The sequence below is a fragment of the Nerophis ophidion genome, linkage group LG12 (genome assembly GCF_033978795.1).
Source record: "Nerophis ophidion isolate RoL-2023_Sa linkage group LG12, RoL_Noph_v1.0, whole genome shotgun sequence".
Classification (NCBI taxonomy): domain Eukaryota; kingdom Metazoa; phylum Chordata; class Actinopteri; order Syngnathiformes; family Syngnathidae; genus Nerophis; species Nerophis ophidion.
Genome location: NC_084622.1, coordinates 44,668,940 through 44,686,616, shown reverse-complemented (window position 1 = coordinate 44,686,616; position 17,677 = coordinate 44,668,940). Strand labels below are relative to the sequence as shown.

The following is a 17,677-nucleotide window of genomic DNA, read 5'->3' as shown; positions in this document are numbered from 1 at the left end:
TCTCCTCGACTTGGTCAATTGAAAAGTAGCTCGCCTGCAGAAAAAGTGTGAGCGCCCCTGTCTTACACGATAGATAAAAAGTGGTTCTGTGATGCCGCAAACTTGTACATGACAGTTTTTGTTTATATTTGTATTGACACGATGCTACGCTTTAAGGACAACACATTAAAACAATCTGCAGGCTGTGGCAGCAGTTTTTTTTTGTTTGTATTTTTTTTAAGTCTGAACTGTCTCGTGTTCTGCATTTTTGGAATAATTACATGTTTCTAAACCCTCATTTTATCCCAATTTTCACAACAAATACATGATTTTAAAAGTAGATAACATGGGAAATGTGTCCCCCTACACTTTCTTGCCTCTTTAGCTTCACTGGTGAATCCAAGCAAGACACCTACTAAAGACAGCAATTCTGACATTTTCCAATCATATAAAGGACATTTTCTGATTATCAACTAAATACAACCACAGAGTGACCAGGTTTGTACCTGCTGAAAATTTTTAAAATAAAAACATGCACGCAGTTGTAAAGACTCAGTCAGGAGTGTAGGTCACTCTCGGTTACGCAGCATGTTGCGGTGTGGTGGGGGCTGTTGCTATGGCAACTTTAGTGGTTAAACCTGCAGTTCTGTTGTGCCAATATCATTTGAAGGTAGGGACATCTGAGCGGTGTTGTCGTTTGGTGGATTGCTGCCCATCCAATACCTGCCAAGAAAAAGCAGGATCACAGACACAAAATTGATGCGCCGTTAAAATTGAAATGTGCCCCGTGGAAATAAAATTGAGAAATGCACGATGTAATATTTTTTTTACAATTAGGGAACATGTCCTGCACATTGATCTAATTAAATATTTAATCAACACAAATAAAACAATTTATTTTAACTACTTTGAACACTGGGAATGTGTTTCCTGCCCCCTCATCATGTAAAATATTTTTCAATCAATCAATCAATCAACGTTTACTTATATAGCCCTAAATCACTAGTGTCTCAAAGGGCTGCACAAACCACCACGACATCCTCGGTAGGCCCACATAAGGGCAAGGAAAACTCACACCCAGTGGGACATCGGTGACAATAATGACTATGAGAACCTTGGAGAGGAGGAAAGCAATGGATGTCGAGCGGGTCTAACATGATACTGTGAAAGTTCAATCCATAATGGATCCAACACAGTCGCGAGAGTCCAGTCCAAAGCGGATCCAACACAGCAGCGAGAGTCCCGTTCACAGCGGAGCCAGCAGGAAACCATCCCAAGCGGAGGCGGATCAGCATCGCAGAGATGTCCCCAGCCGATACACAGGCAAGCAGTACATGGCCACCGGATCGGACCGGACCCCCTCCACAAGGGAGAGTGGGACATAGGAGAAAGAAAAGAAACGGCAGATCAACTGGTCTAAAAAGGGAGTCTATTTAAAGGCTCGAGTATACAGATGAGTTTTAAGGTGAGACTTAAATGCTTCTACTGAGGTGGCATCTCGAACTGTTACCGGGAGGGCATTCCAGAGTACTGGAGCCCGAAAGGAAAACGCTTTATAGCCCGCAGACTTTTTTGGGGCTTTGGGAATCACTAATAAGCCGCAGTCCTTTGAACGCAGATTTCTTGCCGGGACATATGGTACAATACAATCGGCAACTTTAATGTCAACTTAGGCCAAATACGCTACTTTATTTTAATGTTGGTCCACATGGTGGTACTTTGAGAGCTAAGTGTCCTCTGAGGTGTTACACTGTGGGGGAAAAAGTTTGCGAAACGACCGGATTAGACTGTTTAGGTTTACCTAAATGTTGTGGTCATGTACAAGAACTGGTGAAAGGATTTCCTTCATCCACGTGATCTCACGCTTAACGTTTGTTCAACCGTTGTTAACAGGATTTCCTCCACTCAGCCCATTGGCCTCACTCGTTTTTTTAAATGTCCACACTTTTCAACGTAAACTTAAACCCATCTTGCAGACATTTTATTCAAAGACACATCACTGTTTATCACACGTGCAAATTTATATCAAAGGTTTGTGGAACTTATGACAAAGAGCTTTCCAGTTGTACAGTACGTATGATACCCGATGACTTGACTTAATATGTCGGGTCAAAACCAAGCAAGGTTCTTGATTTGTTGATAAAAAGTCTCGCCTTTTTTACCATGAATTCATTAACAGACCCTGACTTAAACAAGTTGAAACACTTGTTCAGGTGTTATGTGTTAGTGGTCAATTGTACTGCTCAGTCAGGTCATTGCTGCATGTTAGAGTGAGACACAGCATCGAGAAGGAAAAGTAAACAAGCTACACCCATCCATCCATCCATTTTCTACCGCTTCCCTTGAGAGTTTGCACTGGCTGCCTGTTCATTTTAGAATTGATTTTAAAAACTTGCTGTTTGTTTTTAAATCTTTACATGAACTGGCCCCTCAGTATATCTCAGACCTCATCTGAGGTCCGAGAGCCAACTCCAGCTCGTGGTGCCCTAGACCCGAATTAAAACCAGGGGAGACAGGGCCTTCTCTGTGGTCGGCCCTAAGCTCTGGAACAGTCTGCCCCTCCATGTTCAAACTGCTCCCACCGTGGAGTGTTTTAAGTCTCGTCTTAAGACCCACTTTTATTCTTTGGCTTTTAACACTACGTGAGTTGTGTTGTCCTCTGTGTTTTTAAAAATGTTGATGTCTATTTAATGTTTTAATTGGTTTTACCTTTTGAAAACATTTTTAATCATATTTGTTTTATATTTATTTATTGTTTATTCTTATTCTTTGGCTTTTAACACTACGTGAGTTGTATTGTCCTTTGTGTTTTTAAAAATGTTGATGTCTATTTAATGTTTTAATTGGTTTTACCTTTTGAAAACATTTTTAATCATATTTGTTTTATATTTATTTATTTTTTATTCTTATTCTTTGGCTTTTAACACTACGTGAGTTGTGTTGTCCTCTGTGTTTTTAAAAATGTTGATGTCTATTTAATGTTTTAATTGGTTTTACCTTTTGAAAACATTTTTAATCATATTTGTTTTATATTTATTTATTTTTTATTCTTATTCTTTGGCTTTTAACACTACGTGAGTTGTGTTGTCCTCTGTGTTTTTAAAAATGTTGATGTCTATTTAATGTTTTAATTGGTTTTACCATTTGAAAACATTTTTAATCATATTTATTTTATATTTGTTTTATATTTATTAATTTTTTATTCTTATTCTTTGGCTTTTCACACTACGTGAGTTGTGTTGTCCTCTGTGTTTTTAAAAATGTTGATGTCTATTTACTGTTTTAATTGGTTTTACCTTTTGAAAACATTTTTAATCATATTTGTTTTATATTTATTCGCCCGATTGTAGCTGAGATAGGCGCCAGCGCCCCCCGCGACCCCGAAAGGGAATAAGCGGTAGAAAATGGATGGATTTATTTATTTTTTATTCTTATTCTTTGGCTTTTAACACTACGTGAGTTGTGTTGTCTTCTGTGCTTTTAAAAATGTTGATGTTTATTTAATGTTTTAATTGGTTTTACCTTTTGAAAACATTTTTAATCATATTTATTTTATATTTGTTTTATATTTATTTATTTTTTATTCTTATTCTTTGGCTTTTCACACTACGTGAGTTGTGTTGTCCTCTGTGTTTTTAAAAATGTTGATGTCTATTTAATGTTTTAATTGGTTTTACCATTTGAAAACATTTTTAATCATATTTATTTTATATTTGTTTTATATTTATTAATTTTTTATTCTTATTCTTTGGCTTTTCACACTACGTGAGTTGTGTTGTCCTCTGTGTTTTTAAAAATGTTGATGTCTATTTACTGTTTTAATTGGTTTTACCTTTTGAAAACATTTTTAATCATATTTGTTTTATATTTATTCGCCCGATTGTAGCTGAGATAGGCGCCAGCGCCCCCCGCGACCCCGAAAGGGAATAAGCGGTAGAAAATGGATGGATTTATTTATTTTTTATTCTTATTCTTTGGCTTTTAACACTACGTGAGTTGTGTTGTCTTCTGTGCTTTTAAAAATGTTGATGTCTATTTAATGTTTTAATTGGTTTTACCTTTTGAAAACATTTTTAATCATATTTATTTTATATTTGTTTTATATTTATTTATTTTTTATTCTTATTCTTTGGCTTTTAACACTACGTGAGTTGTGTTGTCCTTTGTGTTTTTGAAAATATTGATGTCTATTTAATGTTTTAATTGGTTTTACCATTTGAAAACATTTTTAATCATATTTATTTTATATTTGTTTTATATTTATTTATTTTTTATTCTTATTCTTTGGCTTTTCACACTACGTGAGTTGTGTTGTCCTCTGTGTTTTTAAAAATGTTGATGTCTATTTAATGTTTTAATTGGTTTTACCTTTTGAAAACATTTTTAATCATATTTGTTTTATATTTATTTATTTTTTATTCTTATTCTTTGGCTTTTAACACTACGTGAGTTGTGTTGTCCTCTGTGTTTTTAAAAATGTTGATGTCTATTTAATGTTTTAATTGGTTTTACCTTTTGAAAACATTTTTAATCATATTTATTTTATATTTGTTTTATATTTATTTATTTTTTATTCTTATTCTTTGGCTTTTAACACTACGTGAGTTGTGTTGTCCTGTGTTTTTAAAAATGTTGATGTCTATTTAATGTTTTAATTGGTTTTACCATTTGAAAACATTTTTAATCATATTTATTTTATATTGGTTTTATATTTATTTATTTTTTGTTTCTATTCAATCATCGATGGAGCTAAGGATAATACTTGAATATTGTTTTTAATTTTGTTGTGCAGCACTTTGAAAACATTTTTGTTGTTTACATGTGCTATAATAAGCGGTAGATAAATGGATGGATGGATGGGTGGATGGATTGTATTGGGGCTTCACGGTGGCAGAGGGGTTAGTGCGTCTGCCTCACAATACGAAGGTCCTGCAGTCTTGGGTTCAATCCCAGACTCGGGATTTTTCTGTGTGGAGTTTGCATGTTCTCCCCGTGACTGCGTGGGTTCCCTCCGGGTACTCCGGCTTCCTCCCACTTCCAAAGACATGCACCTGGGGATAGGTTGATTGGCAACACTAAATTGGCCCTAGTGTGTGAATGTGAGTGTGAATGTTGTCTGTCTATCTGTGTTGGCCCTGCGATGAGGTGGCGACTTGTCCAGGGTGTACCCCGCCTTCCGCCCGATTGTAGCTGAGACAGGCGCCAGCGCCCCCCGCGTCCCCAAAAGGGAATAAGCGGTAGGAAATAGATGGATGGATTGGATTGGGGGGTGCTGGAGCCCATTAGAATCTCTAAATTGTGTGAATGTAAGTGTAAACAGTTTTTGTCCATATACGCCCTGTGATTGGCTGGCGATTAGTCCACGCTGTTCTCTGTCAGCGACAGTAGGCTCCAGCTCACCTGTGATCGTAATGCAGACAAGCGGCATAGAAAATGGATTTGCATCTGTGTTTTAGGCAGACTGTTGATGAATTATGTTCTGTTAAAGGGAAACTATACTTTTTTTGTTATTTTGGCTATTGTTCACAATCATTATGAAAGACATGAGGACTGATGGATTAAAAAAAATAAATAATGCATTCTAACTTGTAAACAAAAGTCAATTTTCAGCGGAGCCAATAGGAGCTCCTCTATTTTGCCCATAAAATCCAATAAATAACCATTCAAAAATCTCAGACTATACTCCATTTACATTTCGTGTCTTGAATTTTGACCAAGTGTTAGTGATATTGTTATTATAAGCACTAACACAAACTATTTTTAGCGGTGCCGTGATTACTACCATGTGTTCCTATGTTTACATCATCGAGTTGTCTGCTGCTTCCTCGCTTCCCTGCTCCTTGGTAGTTTATTGTAGGTCATAAACCATGTCTTTCACCTCGACAGAAGTAGTCTGAGTAGGTATTCTGACAATCTGGGACAGTTTGACAGCTATGCAGGACCTGAAACTGGTGAGGACCGCCCCACACCCCGTTTCTTCATGTGGATTATGAGGCATTTTTTATCTAAAGGAGATTATATGAACATCCCAGCAGTCGGCATCCTAGTGACAGCAGACGTTGCACAGGAAGTGGTGTTTTATTCTGTTTGTTGGCTCCCAAAGTCTGCAGTAAGTAATATGATGTTGTTAAAAAGGCACACCGTCCAGGACTCGCATGGAGACAGGAGGAGGAAGTGCAGGTAAGAGTATTTTAATTGTATTTAACACAAGAAGTGCAGCAGGGAAGTGCACGAAAACATAGCAGCTTACAGCAAACTGAGTAAGTACAATTTCAGAAAGAAACACTCCTAGAGCCCTGACTGGAGGACGAGGCAGGCATAAATAGCAGCCTGATTGGCAACTGCAACCAGGTGTGCCAGACTGCTAATCAAGGACAGGTGAGGGAACAAGCGCACAGGGAGACATGCAGGAAGTGGAACTAAAATAGGAGCGCTGACAGGAAATTACTAAGGAAACACAACCAGACGTGAATTGACAGTTTGTCACAGAAACATTGTGATGCTTTTTCCTAATTAATGCGTATGCTTAAAATGATCAAATTACATAAATAATAAATATTATTAAAAATGTGCCTGTTACTACATTGCATATACAATATACTTACATCATGCATATAAAACCTCAATGGAGGTAGTTGGATGTGTTTTTTAAGGACAAGTTTGTAGGCAAACTTCTAATCGCATTTAATATTTACAATGCAAAAAAAAATAACATCCATTGTCATGTCTTTCATAATTATTGGGAACGATTGGTAAAATTCCAAAATAAAGTGCAGTTTCCCTTTAAATACACCCCCAGAAATGAATACTCCTCAAGAAAAGGAGTTTACTTGACACACGAAACGCGACGAATTGGGTCGGTGAACTTTTCACTTTAATGTTGAATATCTTAAAATGTGGTTTTTTTTTGTTTGTTTTTTGGCAATTCCAACTATGACCACTGCGTCAGTTGCTATGTAGAATGGCGTTTTCCATCATTTTCAGCAGACTGCATTGCAAAATTATTAATTTCTCCAGGATCTTATTCTTTTAAACCATTGATTGATTGATTGATACTTTTATTAGTAGATTGCACAGTACAGTACATATTTCGTACAATTGACCACTAAATGGTAACACCCGAATTAGTTTTTCAACTTGTTTAAGTCGGGGTCCACGTTAATCAATTCATTAATTCATTCATTGCACCAGACTAATCTGCACTTCTCTTGGAATTTTGCCCAATATCGACAACCCTTATGTGCGAAAACAACACGTCTTTCCATTTCCTGTGCATTGCAAATATCGAAACATTGCTGTTAAGAGGCTATTAACAGAGCAGGGGTTTTCCTATAAATCCCTCTAAAACTGTCCAAAAACCTCCAATTAATCCAACGAGTATCTCCTTCAAACTGATACTCCTCATCACAAAAAAGTTACTCCATATATTCATGGATAAATGTCCGTTGTTAGGAAAATATTTTAATGTTCGAATCCTGGATGTGGATTATTTGTGGTAACCCCTTGGTCATCTTCAACAAATGCAAAAAGATATTGTAGCATTTCCTTCCTGGCAAGAAGACTCATTGTGTTAAATCGGAAAGCAACAAAATTAGAGATATTCTTTATTTCCTCCTATTGTAGAAGATCAGATTGGATGGTTGTTCTACATTATTTAAAGAATTATGGGTTGCTTCCTTCAAACATGTTAAAGGGACTGATCTCCAATTTGACCTGAACAAGAATGACATGTTTACTGTAGTCTGCAGCTTTATGCTAAAAGATTTACGGGCCTCATTTGACTGATGCATTTTTTAAAAAATCGAATTATTTAATTCTTTTTTTGTGTGTCTTGCAAAAAATAAATAAACATTTGATACGTGACCAGGTGTGACATTCGCTACACTAACTAGTGGTTGGAAGGCTCGTAACCCGAATACTGGCTCACAACCTCAACTGCGGTGCAAACTTAATCTACGGATTTATTTGGTTCTTGACCAAAGTCCAAAATTTAGTAAAAGCTTGTACACTCGATGCAGTTTTGTACAAAACCCAGTCATTTGCATACTCTCGCCTTTAAATAGACCTACTTTTTAGACCAGTTGATCTGCCGCTTCTTTTCTTTTTCTCCTCTGTCCCCCCCTCCCTTGTGGAGGGGGTCCGGTACGATGACCATGGATGAAGTACTGGCTGTCCAGAGTCAGGACCCAGGATGGACTGCTCGTCGGGACCCAGGATGGACCGCTCGCCTGTGTATCGGTTGGGGACATCTCTACGCTGCTGATCCGACTCCGCTTGGGATGGTTTCCTGTGGACCGGACTCTCGCTGCTGTCTTGGATCCGCTTTGGACTGGGCTCTCGCGGCTGTGTTGGAGCCACTATGGATTGAACTTTCACAGTATCATGTTAGACCCGCTCGACATCCATTACTTTCGGTCCCCTACAGGAGGGGGGGGGGGGGGTGTTGCCCAGATTTGAGGTCCTCTCCAAGGTTTTCATAGTCATCATTGTCACCGACGTCCCGCTTATGTGGGTTCTTCCGAGGATGTCGTAGTCGTAGTGGTTTGTACAGTCCTTTGAGACATTTGTGATTTAGGGCTATATAAATAAACATTGATTGATTGATTGATAACCGGACACAAAGCTCCGCCCCCTCTAAAGTCATACGCACACCCGCGGCAGTGGAGACGAAGAATTGCTATTGCGACATGCAGTGGACACATTTAAAAGAGCAGTTTCTTTCAATCAAAAATTTTAGTATCATGTTAGACCCGCTCGACATCCATTACTTTCGGTCCCCTAGAGTGGGGGGGTTGCCCACATTTGAGGTCCTCTCCAAGGTTTCTCATAGTCATCATTGTCACTGGCGTACCACTGGGTGTGAGTTTTCCTTGCCCTTTTGTGGGTTCTTCCGAGGATGTCGTAGTCATAGTGATTTGTGCAGTCCTTTGAGACATTTGTGATTTAGGGCTATATAAATAAACATTGATTGATTGATTGATTGATTGAAGTTAGCACGTTGTGTAACTCGTAAATAAAAATAGAATACAATGATTTTCAAATCCTTTTAAACCTATATTCAATTGAATTGACTGCTAAGACAAGATATTAATGTTCAAATTGAGAAAAAACATTTTTTTTGCTAATAATTATTAACTTAGAATTTAATGGCAGCAACACATTGTATAAAAGTTGGCAAGAAGCATTTTTACCACTGTGTTACATGGCCTTTCCTTCAAACAACACCCAGTAAACGTTTGGGAACTGAGGAGACCAATTTTGGAAGCTTTTCTGGTGGAATTCGATCCCATTCTTGCTTGATGTAGAGCTTAAGTTGTTCAACAGTTCGCGGTCTCCGTTGTAGTATTTTAGGTATTTTACGGCAGACATTTTCAATGGGAGACAGGTCTGGACTACAGGCGAGATGAGCTCTTGCTCCGTTATTGATATAAGTATAGTCTGAATGTCATTAAAACAGTTAGCTCCGTCTTTTGACACTTCTTCTACTCCCGTCATTGCACGCTAAATACGATCGTAAATAAAAATGGTGCATCCAGAAGCGACTGTCAGAAAGCGGCTTGAATATGTTAAAGTTAAAGTTAAAGTACCAATGATTGTCACACACACACTTGGTGTGGTGAAATGTGTCCTCTGCATTTGACCCATCCCCTTGATCACCCCCTGGGAGGTGAGGGGAGCAGTGGGCAGCAGCCGTGCCGCGCCCGGGAATCATTTTTGGTGATTTAACCCCCAATTCCAACCCTTGATGCTGAGTGCCAAGCCGGGAGGTAATGGGTCCCATTTTTATAGTCTTTGGTTTGACTCGGCCGGGGTTTGAACTCCCAACCTACCGATCTCAGGGCGAACACTCTAACCACTAGGCCACTGAGTAATATAATCTATGTAACATTTTGACTAAAGAACCACCATTACATGTTATGTAGACCACAAGGAAGTGTTTTTACTTTGGAAAAAAATTATAATATATGACACTTTTAATGCGCCCTATAATCCAGTGCGCCTAATATATGAAAAAAAAATACTATTCATTGGCAGTGCGCCTTATTATCCGGTGCGCCCTATGTTCCGGAAAATACGGTACAGTAAGAACATATTTTTTATACATATATATATATATATATATATATATATATATATATATATATATATATATATATTATATATAATATATATATATATATATATGTGTGTATATATATATATATGTGTATGTGTTCATTTATATTGTGAAACCATTTTGGTCATATATTTTTTGGAATTCATAGTCATTTCCAAGTGCCAAAAAAGATGTAAACATTAAGTGCATCACAAATTGTGTCGTTAAAGGGGAACATTATCACAATTTCAGAAGGGTTAAAACCAATAAAAATCCGTTCCAAGTGGCTTATTTTATTTTTTGAAGTTTTTTTCAAAGTTTTACCTATCCCGGAATATCTCTATAAAAAAGCTTTAAAGTGCCTGATTTTCGCTATCTGTGAAGCCATCGTCCATTTTCCTGTGACGTCATCCAGTGATGCCAATACGGATAGCACGGCAAGATATAGCAACATTAGCTCGGATTCAGACTCGGATTTCAGCGGCTTAAGCAATTCAACAGATTACGCATGTATTGAAATGGATGGTTGGAATATGGAGGCAGATAGCGAAAAAAGAAATTGAAAAAGAAACTGAAGCCATTGAGCGAATAGCTATTGAAGCTATTTGGCCATGTTTGCCTTAGCATTGCCGGTAAAATGTGCAGACCAACGATCGGAAGTTTCGCATCTTGTGACACTGGATCAACTTAAATCCATCGATTGGTAAGTGTTTGTTTGGCATCAAACGTGGGTGGAGGGAAACAGCTGGATGTGAATGTAGTTTCAAATGTACGTACAGCTAGCCTAAATAGCATGTTAGCATCGATTAGCTGGCAGTCATGCCACGACCAAATATGTCTGATTAGCATATAAGTCAACAATATCAACAAAACTCACCTTTGTGATTTAATTGACTTTATCGTTGAAAATGCATCTGCAGGTTATCCACACATCTCTGTGCCATGTCTGTCTTAGCACCGCCGGTAAAATGTGCACACACTCCGGGACATTCGAAGGGGGTTTGGCGGTAGATTTCTTTGACTTTATCGTTGGAAATGCATCTGCTTTGAGTGTTGCAGGATATCCACACAATCTTGCCATCTCTGTAGTAGCATAGCTTTTGTCGGTAAAGTGTGCGGAAGAAACGACTGACCATTTCGTCGGCTTTCCCCACACCCACGTATTTTGAACGAATTTCGTCCAATTTCTTGCCACTTTTGCATCTTTGGGCCAGTGGTGCAACTTGAATCCCTCCCTGTTAGTGTTGTTACACCCTCCGACAACACACCCACGAGGCATGATGTCTCCAAGGTCCCAGAAAATAGTCGAAAAAACGGAAAATAACAGAGCTGAGAAAATGTGTTTGAGAAAATGGAGGCTTTATTACCAAGGTGACGTCACGTTCTGACGTCATCGCTCCGAATGCGATAAATAGAAAGGCGTTTAATTCGCCAAAATTCACCCATTTAGAGTTCGGAAATCGGTTAAAAAAAAAATATGGTCTTTTTTCTGCAACATCAAGGTATATATTGACGCTTACATGGGTCTGGTGATAATGTTCCCCTTTAAGATACATCTGTGTGGAATGATATATTTGGCCAGCATTTGGCCAAAGCATGCATGAAGCTTTGAGAAATTCTCTAACCAATGGCTCAGGTGGTTCAAAATTCTCATCCGGTGTTCATCTGACCATCACTACAGAAAACGCACTCAAAAGAAGTGGACAAACAACAGCATATAAAAGCCGCTGCTTTAGGTGAATGTCTGTAGAGGCCAAAGGGAGAGATGATCACAGGTGGTGTGGAAATATCTTTGGTTAAGAGTGAACTATCACACAATCCACCGGCAAAGACTATGGCTGGTGGCACGGTTTAGGATCGAAGACCAAATTGCTAATTGGCTGCAGTTGTGAGTGAGTGGCTCTGCACCGGAACCCTCAAAACCAAAAGAAAGCAGATAGGCGGCAGCAGAGCAGAAAAACACCACCGTTTTTTGTTTCCACAGATGAAATCATGTTAAGCTCTGTGTAAACTTTGTCCTCAGATAATGTTAAGGACAAATAATCTGCAATACTGGTTTGGTCACCCTGCTCCACAGCCACTGGGTGTTTAAACAGTGGCTTCTTAAAGTTTATCGCGCGGTTATGGACATAAAATATGACCTGTACTTGTCACTTTGTGCATATTTAGTTCACCGGAGGGGAAAAAGGCACGTTTTATGAAAGGAATGCTGAGGAGGTACCATTTCTTGGCCATTGCTCAGATTCCCGACCACGAAGACGTCTGAAGGGAGACTATGTGTGTGTCCTCACTGACTAGCTGTCATGGAAATGTTTTACTTTACTGCATTGTCAGTGTCAGCAGTCTCGCTTTTAATTTAGAGCTCAGTCTTTGCCGATATACAAATGGTTAGTAAAATAAAGTGGGAAAACACACCTAGGAATTATGCTTATGTGAGCTTACATTCAAACTGTTAAGTAAAAACGTCAAAAAGTTAATTTGCAAAGCAGTTAAACGTGATTTTTGAAGTTCACCTCATCATAAATGTATCTGCGTTGCGTAAAAAGAACAGTGATCAAATATTATGGACATTCCACGACACACAGGTGATTTCTAAATGGGTTCTTCCATGGTAGCCTCTTTTAAAAGTGATTCATCAATCTCCTCCAATGTTACATATTGACTTTCTGTCCATCTTTTAGTTTGTGTCAATGATTTTCCAGATACAGAAACTAGGGCAGACATTGTTTTGTTAAGGAAGCCAACTTAGCCTGGTGGATCATTAGTTTTTAGCACCAGAAAAAAAACTGTATTTTTTTGACAAATAATGTTAAATTTAATTTACAAACCCTGTTTCCATATGAGTTGGGAAATTGTGTTAGAGGTATATCAAAACAGAATACAATAATTTGCAAATCTTTTTCAACCCATATTCAATTGAATGCACTACAAAGACGAGATATTTGATGTTCAAACTCATAAACTTTATTTTTTTTTGCAAATAATAATTAACTTAGAATTTCATGGCTGCAACACGTGCCAAAGTAGTTGGGAAAGGGCATGTTCACCACTGTGTCGCATCACCTTTTCTTTTAACAACACTCAATAAACGTTTGGGAACTGAGGGAACTAATTGTTGAAGCTTCGAAAGTGGAATTCTTTCCCATTCTTGTTTTATGTAGAGCTTCAGTTGTTCAACAGTCCGGGGTCTCCGCTGTCGTATTTTCCGCTTCATAATGCGCCACACATTTTCGATTGGAGACAGGTCTGGACTGCAAGCGGGCCAGGAAAGTACCCGCACTCTTTTTTTACGAAGCCACGCTGTTGTAACACGTGCTGAATGTGGCTTGGCATTGTCTTGCTGCAATAAGCAGGGGCGTCCAGGAAACAGACGGTGCTTAGATGGCAGCATATGTTGTTCCAATACCTGTATGTACCTTTCAGCATTAATGGTGCCTTCACAGATGTGTAAGTTACCCATGCCTTGGGCACTAATGCACCCCGATACCGTCAGAGATGCTGGCTTTTCAACTTTGCGTCGATAACAGTCTGGATGGTTCGCTTCCCCGTTGGTCCGGATGACACGATGTCGAATATTTCCAAAAACAATTTGAAATGTGGACTCGTCAGACCACAGAACACTTTTCCACTTTGCATCAGTCCATCTTAGATGATCTTGGGCCCAGAGAAGCAGGCGGCGTTTCTGGATGTTGTTGATAAATGGCTTTTTCTTTGCATTGTAGAGCTTTAACTTGCACTTACAGATGTAGCGACAAACTGTATTTAGTGACAGTGGTGTTCTAAAGTGTTCCTGAGCCCATGTGGTGATATCCTTTAGAGATATATGTCGGTTTTTGATACAGTGCCATCTGAGGGATTGAAGGTCACGGTCATTCAATGTTGGTTTCGGCCATGCCGCTTACGTGGAGTGATTTCTCCAGATTCTCTGAACATTTTGATGATATTATGGAGCGTAGATGTTGAAATCCCTAAATTTCTTGCAATTGCACTTTGAGAAACGTTGTTCTGAAACTGTTTGACTATTTGCTCACACAGTTGTGGACAAAGGGGTGTACCTCGCCCCATCCTTTCTTGTGAAAGACTGAGCATTTTTTGGGAAGCTGCTTTTATACCCAATCATGGCACCCACCTGTTCCCAATTAGCCTGCACACCTGTGGGATGTTCCAAATAAGTGTTTGATGAGCATTCCTCAACTTTATCAGTATGTATTGCCACCTTTCCCAACTTCTTTGTCACGTGTTGCTGGCATAAAATTCTAAAATTAATGATTATTTGCAAAAAAAAAAGGTTTTTATCAGTTTGAACATCAAATATGTTGTTTTTGTAGCATATTCAACTGAATATGGGTTGAAAATAATTTGCAAATCATTGTATTGCGTTTATATTTACATCTAACAAATTTCCCAACTCATATGGAAACGGGGTTTGTACAAGAAACAATGACCACGATGATGGTGCAAGTGTTTTTGTTTGGGTGTTTGTATTCAACCAGATTCATATAGTAACTGTTGCTAAGGAAATGGCGGTCATGGTTTCAGTTTAATCGCCTGCATTAAACAGAAGTAAATATTGTATGAATGAAGTCAGAAAGAAATGTGAGTTTTTTTGTAACACAATCAGAATTTTATGAAGTAAATCTAACAAGATATGTTTAAATCCATTATTCTCTTGTGGATATTAGTCAAGGTTAAAGGAAGTTGGGAGGCCAGGGAGTTGGAACCACATTGTCCTCAGTGTCTTTCTTTCCCCGCCACGTTAACTTATAGCTGATAAGAACATGACCAATAGCCACAGTTCTTTTGGGGTATTTTCTGTCATTCGTCACACTTCCTGTGTTTCACTGGAAGGTGTGCCATTTATAGTCATTATGTACATATTTAAACATGTCAAAATGTTGACATGTCTTTTTAGTTGGGTTTTTTTCGGACTATAATGTGCAATAACTTTATATCTGTATATGTATATATATTCATATGTATGTATCTATGCATGTGTGTGGATATAAATATATATATATATATATATATATATATATATATATATATATATATATATTAGGGCTGGGCAACGATTAAAAATTGTAATCGAAGTTAATCGCACTATTTCTCTGATTAATCACAATTAACTGCATTGTATACGCATAGCCCAATAATGAATTCAAAAGTAGTGTGTAGTGCACCTTTATTGGAATATTCTCCCACATGAACAAAAGCGCCAAAACATTTGTTGTGCAAACACAATTTAAATCAGTCCTTGTTAAACAGTAGCAGTTAAATAGCATATTTGATGAAAATCAACTCAAAAAATGTAAATACAAACATTTAAGCTTATTGCCACTGCCAGGGTATTTAAGTTATCTTGTTTGTTATGGAAACTAAATATAATCTACATACAAATCTCTGAGCCACAATCATAACATCTGAACAGGCAATTTCTGAGGTAACAGCAGAAACATTTTTTTTTATCAGGGATCTTATGTTTAAAAAAACCTATATTATAGGTAGTGGGCTGTTTTAGGGAATTTTTGATCAAATTATCCGTAGTAGCAATATTAATAATGTTGTGTTTATTCTGCGTAGTGCACTTAAAATAATTATGACCATATCTAGGAATTGATATGATGGGAATTTTCCGATTGTTTGCTTGGTGCTTTGATAAACTGAACGCATCATATACATGGTACTATATTGTGATGTTATGAGCCAGGGAAAAAAAGAACTACCCTACCCAGAGCACCAAGGGAGTTTTTGATCAGAGTGATCTTTTTATCGGGAGCTATTAGCAGAGTTTCCGTTTTGTTAGAATCTGTCTGGAGGAAATTTGAGGACAACCAGTTTTTGATACAGGATACATATTCAAAGAACTCAGATAAAAAGTAAAACTCTGAATCATTGAAGGAGCATAACAGTTGAAAATTATCTGCATAGAAATGATAAGAAAAATTTTTTAACCTACCCATCAACCAGCAACATCAGGTACAACTAAATAAAAGAGGCCTAGAACAGAACCCTTGGCCACACCACATGACAGGTTGGCCACATTGGACATTACATTGTTAAAAGCAACATTAACAGTTCTTCCATTTATATCATAAGTAAACCACTGGAGAACAGCACCAGAAAACCCCATCCCAGATTTGAGTCGATCTATCAGTATACTGTGATCCACAGGATCAAAGGCAGATGTCAAATGGAGTAAAACTTAAACTGTGTAGCGACCACAGTCAGCGGACATCATCACTACACTGGAAACTTTCAAAAGGTGGAGTTAAATGACTTAAAGCCAGAATGGTATTTATCATAAAAATCATACTGTTCCAAAAATGAGTTCAGCTGCTTTGCAACCATTTTTTCCATGATTTTTGACATAAAGGGAAATTTTGATATGAGCCGGATCAAGACTAGCTTTTTTAAGAATGGGATTCACCACATCGAGTTTAAAAAAGCTGACATTTTTTGTTTCATCTGACCACAGAACTTTCCTCCAGAAGGTCCTATCTTTGTCCATGTGATGTCAGATGAAACAAAAATGTAGCTGTTGGGCCACAATGCCCAGCAATATGTTTAGACGAGAAAAGGTGAGGCCTTTAATCCCAGGAACACCACACCTACCGCCAAGCAATGGTGGTGGTAGTATTATGCCCTGGGCATGTTTTTCTGCCAATGGAGCTGGTGCTTTACAGAGAGTAAATGGAACAATGAAAAAGGAGGATTGCCTCCAAATTATTCAGGACAACCTAAAATCATCAGGCCGGAGGTCGGGTCTTGGGCACAGTTGGATGTTCCAACAGGACAATGAACCTAAACACATGTCAAAATGGGTAAAGGAATGGCTAAATCAGGCTAGAATTAAGGATTTAGAATGGCCTTCCCAAAGTCCTGACTTAAACTTGTGGACAATGCTGAAGAAACAAGTCCATGTCAGAAAACCAACAAATTTAGCTGAACTGCACCAGTTTTGTCAAGAGGAGTGGTCAAAAATTCAACCAGTTGGCTCCCAAAAATTCCTTATTGCAGTGGAACTTGCCAAGGGACATGTAACCAAATATAAACATTGCTGTATGTATACTTTTGATCCAGCAGATTTGGTCCCATTCTAAGTAGACCCATAATGAATTCATAAAAGAACCAAACTTGATGAAAGTTTTATGTCAGGGTTTCTCAAATGGGGGTACGCGTATCCCTGGGGGTACTTGAAGGTATGCCAAGGGGTACGTAAGATTTTTTTTAAATATTCTAAAAATAGCAAAAATCCTTTATAAATATATTTATTGAATAATACTTCAACAAAATATGAATGTAAGTTCATAAACTGTGAAAAGAAATGCAACAATGCAATATTCAGTGTTGACAGCTGGATTTTTTGTGGACATGTTCCATAAATATTGATGTTAAAGCCTTTTTTGTTTTTTGTGAAGAAATGTTTAGAATTAAGTTGATGAATCCAGATGGATCTCTATTACAATCCCCAAAGAAGGCACTTTAAGTTGATGATGTGTAGAAATCTTTATTTTTCAACAAGTTTTTAGTTATTTTTATATCTTTTTTTCCAAATAGTTGAAAAAAGACCACTACACATGAGCAATATTTTGCACTGTTATA

General features: G+C 37.9%; 1 long non-coding RNA gene across 1 annotated transcript in view; it reads right to left on the bottom strand.

Annotated features, from left to right (window-relative positions):
- Positions 1-439: 439 nt before the first annotated feature.
- Positions 440-17,677, bottom strand: part of LOC133563484 (uncharacterized) — a 29,804-nt gene continuing 12,566 nt past the window's right edge. The window contains exon 5 of the long non-coding RNA XR_009809051.1: positions 440-702. This is a non-coding gene — a long non-coding RNA (uncharacterized LOC133563484). The remainder of the gene's footprint in view (positions 703-17,677) is intronic.